The 5,000-nt window shown below is 38.3% G+C and overlaps 1 protein-coding gene across 2 annotated transcripts in view; it reads left to right on the top strand.

Moving 5' to 3' along the window:
• LOC135113097 (uncharacterized) overlaps positions 1 to 5,000 on the top strand; it is a 115,592-nt gene that overhangs the window by 83,606 nt on the left and 26,986 nt on the right. The window lies entirely within an intron of this gene.

A 5,000-nucleotide genomic window follows, 5' to 3' on the forward strand; every position in this document is an offset into this window, starting at 1 on the left:
AAAATTCTTGCGTGGTGGAACAAAAAAAGAAAAAAAGAAAAAAAGAAGAGAAAAAAAAGAAAGGTCATATAGCGTTGAAACAGAACTGCATAAAAAATAATAGTAGTGATGAAATTAAGGGTAAAAAGGTAACAAAAATATATACATGAAATTTCAAAATAATAAAAAAAAAAACAACTAAAGCCTACAAAATAAGGAAGCTGGGATCTGAATATACTAACAAAAGGTGTGACGAAGGTGTCTGTGAAGAAAGAAAAAGCCTTTGACTGCAGGAAGAGTAATAAGAACGATGACATGAGAAAAAAAAATAGAAAGAGGAGAAGGAAGAGAGAAAGAAACAAGAGACACAGGTATTAATTGATAGAAACACCTGAAGAGAAAAGAAAAAGTTACAAAAGAGAATTATATATGTGTAGTACGAGAAAAAATAGCCACACCGCCATAGTATTAATGAACTGGAGATAGAAGGATGATTACTAAAGGATGATAAAAGAAGAATAGCGAGATGGAAGGATGGAGGATACATGGAGGTAAATGAGGAGGAGGAGGAGGAGGAGGAGGAGGAGGACAAGATGAATAGGAAGCGAGGGATAAAAGGGAGAAGAGGGGAGTATAAAGGGAGGAAATAGAGAGAGAGAGAGAGAGAGAGAGAGAGAGAGAGAGAGAGAGAGAGAGAGAGAGAGAGAGAGAGAGAGAGAGAGAGAGAGAGAGAGAGAGAGAGAGAGAGAGAGAGAGAAAATTAATGAATGAAATGATGTAGAAATGTCCAGAAAGGGAGAGGGAATAGAGAAAGAAAGTGGAAAAAGACGGAGAGAAGAGAGAGAATCAAAGGAAGGAGGGTGAGAGAAAAAGAAAAGACAAGAAAAAAAGTAAAAATAAAGAAAAAGAAGAGTAAAGGAGAGAAAAAGAAAGACGGTACTACGGTGTTCTAATTAGGAAGAGAGGGAGAGGGAGAACGAAGAGACAAAAGAAGAAAGGAGAGAAAACAGCAAAGTGTAGAGAACATAAACAGGAGATAAAGATGGCAGGAGTGAAGGGAGAGAGAAAAAAAGGAGAGGGAGAGAGGGAGAGGGAGGAAAGAAAAGGAAAGGGTTATGTTTTTCCTGACCATGAAAGGAGAGAAGGAAAAAATGGAGAGGAAGAAGAAAGACGGCAAAGACGAAGGTAAAGAGAGAAGGGAGGGAGGGAGGGAGGGAGGGAAAGAAGGAAAGAGAGAGGGATGAAGGGAGGGAGGTGAACTAGAACATATGAGAGAGAGAGAGAGAGAGAGAGAGAGAGAGAGAGAGAGAGAGAGAGAGAGAGAGAGAGAGAGAGAGAGAGAGAGAGAGAGAGTAAAAATATAGATGCAATGAGACAAACAAAAAAAAAATAACGGAATTAAACGAATGACGAACGAAAAAATAAGAGAACGAGAAGAAAAGAAAAAGGAAAAAAGTCAAAAAGAAGAACGAGAGGAAATAAAATAAAATACGGAGGGAAAGAGAGAGAAACGACGAAAGGTGAATGAGGAATAACACAAGTGACACTCATTTCTCGGTGGGGAGGAACAAAAAGTCTACGGTAACAGCGACCCGTGTTTCAATTACTCCCCACCACTCAGAATATATATATACATTCTCTCTCTCTCTTCTCTCTCTCTGGCCTCATTTTTCAACATAATTGTCCAGTGACGTATAATCTAACTTTGATCACTCTCTCTCTCTCTCTCTCTCTCTCTCTCTCTCTCTCTCTCTGTCAGTCTGTCTATAATTTTTCAGTAACATGTACGTGTGATCTAACATTGATCTCTCTCTCTCTCTCTCTCTCTCTCTCTCTCTCTCTCTCTCTCTCTCTCTCTCTCTCTCTCTTAATCCCCCCACAAGCGGCTTCATCCTCCATAGTTCTGGAATCCTATAAGTCCATGAATAAGCCTGGTTATTTCTATGAGAGAGAGAGAGAGAGAGAGAGAGAGAGAGAGAGAGAGAGAGAGAGAGAGAGAGAGAGAGAGAGAGAGAGAGAGAGAGAGAGAGAGAGAGAGAGAGAGAATCAAAGTTAGATTTTTATGTTCCTGGAAAAATTGTACTGAAAACCAGAGAGAGAGAGAGAGAGAGAGAGAGAGAGAGAGAGAGAGAGAGAGAGAGAGAGAGAGAGAGAGAGAGAGAGAGAGAGAGAGAGAGAGAGAGAGAGAGAGAGAGAGACCAACACAGACTGACATATAAGGCGGCTAATGTAAATATGACACGCTACACAGCTATAAAAACGCACGCACGTGAGCGCACACACACACACACACACACACACACACACACACACACACACACACACACACACACACACACACACACACACACACAGAAATCAAGACACGTGCATATATTTCTGTCTTCAAGTCAAACACACACCCACATACACACACACACACACACACACACACACACACACACACACACACACACACACACACACACACACACACACACACAGGCACTCAGGTAGAAAGCGCCTCACCTTTCCTCGTTAATTAACACACAGGTAACGTTGATGCCAATGACCGTGACTGCAAATCCTTTACACACACACACAGAGAGAGAGAGAGAGAGAGAGAGAGAGAGAGAGAGAGAGAGAGAGAGAGAGAGAGAGAGAGAGAGAGAGAGAGAGAGAGAGAGAGAGAGAGAGAGAGAGAGAGAGAGAGAATGAAAAGTACGCATAAATGAAATTAATACAAATTAATTGTCTGCCAAATATAATTTTTTAGCATTTTATGGTGAAATCCGCTGCATATTTTACCTCCACTGTGGTTTATAATGGCAAAAAATAAATAGACAGACAAATTAATAAATAGACAAATGAATAAACGCAAAATATCAATAAATATGCGGAGATTAACAAACACATCAAGATATATATTGCATTGAGCCTCTCTCTCTCTCTCTCTCTCTCTCTCTCTCTCTCTCTCTCTCTCTCTCTCTCTCTCTCTCTCTCTCTCTCTCTCTCTTTCAGCGGCACATCACCTTTACACCAACACACACCTCACCACACCACACCACCACCACCACCACCACCACATCACTGCTCTGGTACGTGTGTGGACAGAGAGAGAGAGAGAGAGAGAGAGAGAGAGAGAGAGAGAGAGAGAGAGAGAGAGAGAGAGAGAGAGAGAGAGAGAGAGAGAGAGAGAGAGAGAGAGAGAGAGAGAGAGAGAGAGAGAGAGACTCCTGAATACCCACGACCTTCCCTCACCTTCCGGACACACTCGGTGACACAAGCAAGGATACACCCAAAGCCCGGAAGATGATGTGGTGTTGGTGTTGACGTTTTGGTGTAGTTGTAGTGATGTTTTGTGTTGTTTTTGGTGTGTAGTGATGTTTTTTTTTTTGTGTTTCTTGTGTTTTGGTGTGTTTATAGTGATGGTGTTGTGTTGTGTTATGTTTTAGTGAGTGTGTTGTGTTTGTCTTCTGGTGTTACAGTGATATGTGATTGTTGTGTTTGTTATTGTTTTTGTGTGTTTGTAGTGACGTGTGTTGTGTGTGTTATCTCATCTAACAATACCGTACCTAAACTATCGAAACGCAATCTTGTTTTATCTAGTATTACCTAACGTCATTTAATTTCAAGTAACCTAAATTTTACCTAATATTATCGTACTTTACCAAACCTGTCTTAACCCTTCATTATCGTACTTATGTTAGCTTATCTTACCTTCCCTAAATTTACCCAACTTAAGCTAACATTACCTTCTATACATTAACTTTAATTTACCTTACATAACGTCGTCTTAATTTTTGTTTTTAGTTCACTTTTACCTTGCCTAATCTAACCATATTACGAGAGACTAGATACTCATATTACCAGACCTTAATTTAAATCGCAATACTGAACTTCATTAATGCAGCGGAAAAAAATAAAAATAAAAAAATAGTGACTTCTTTACTCTATTTACTACGTTACAATTTAACATATTTTTCTTATACCTCATCCCCCTCTCCCCCCTTGACGAACCTGTATCACACGTAAAAAAAAATAATAATAATAATACATAAACAGATACGCTATAATCTTTTCAAATAACTACGTCAAAATTCACGATATCCATTTTTCACAATTTCACAACACCTTACTACGCTATTCACTATTAATTTTCTTCCATATATCACGCCTTGCTATATTTTGTTATTTTGTTGCTTTATAATTTCTTCCATTATTCAAAATTTTTCGGCATCATAATATTCCTTATTGGACTTTTATTATTCTCGTCATTTTATTTATTTATTTATTATTATTATTATTTATTCACTATTTCCTATTTGCTTTATCTTACTATTCTTTTATTACAATAATTTCTTTACTATTTTCTATTCCTCAGTAAATTTTGCAGTTTCCTATCAACTATACAATTTTACCTTACAATTATTCACTATTCAGAACATACAAGAAACAGCAACTTTACTCTCCTTCACTATTTTCTGTTACCTCTACTCTACACTCTACTCTTCATCACTATTTAGTACACACGACAAACTATCACTCATCACCCTTTACTATTTCCTATTTACTGCATTCTATACCATACCAAGACTTTACTATCGAGTACCTGACGACTATACACATCGCTCAAAAAAAATAAATAAAAAAAAATCACACGTAAAACAGCCTGAAAAAAAAAAAAAAAAAAAAAAATCTACCGACCTAAGCCCTACCTCTATTTCGACAGCCAGACTCTATTTCCACAGCATTATTTCCACACTGCCATATAAAAAAGAAAAAGTACGCTGTGATTATTCTAGAGGCTTAAAAAAAAAAGGTGGGGAAGTTAAATTGGTACCTTTTGTATTAGTGATGTTTGCTCGTGTGCCCATTTATAAAGCCAGAATGTTATGCTATGTTAATTTTACGTGAGGTGAGGTGAGGTGAGGTGAGGTGAGGTGAGGTGAGGTGAGGTGAGATAAGGTGAGGTTAGGTAAGGTAAGATGAGGTGAGGTGAGGTGAGGTGAGATAAGGTGAGGTTAGGTAAGGTGAGGTGA

This window comes from Scylla paramamosain, chromosome 25 (assembly GCF_035594125.1).
Source record: "Scylla paramamosain isolate STU-SP2022 chromosome 25, ASM3559412v1, whole genome shotgun sequence".
NCBI classification, from domain to species: domain Eukaryota; kingdom Metazoa; phylum Arthropoda; class Malacostraca; order Decapoda; family Portunidae; genus Scylla; species Scylla paramamosain.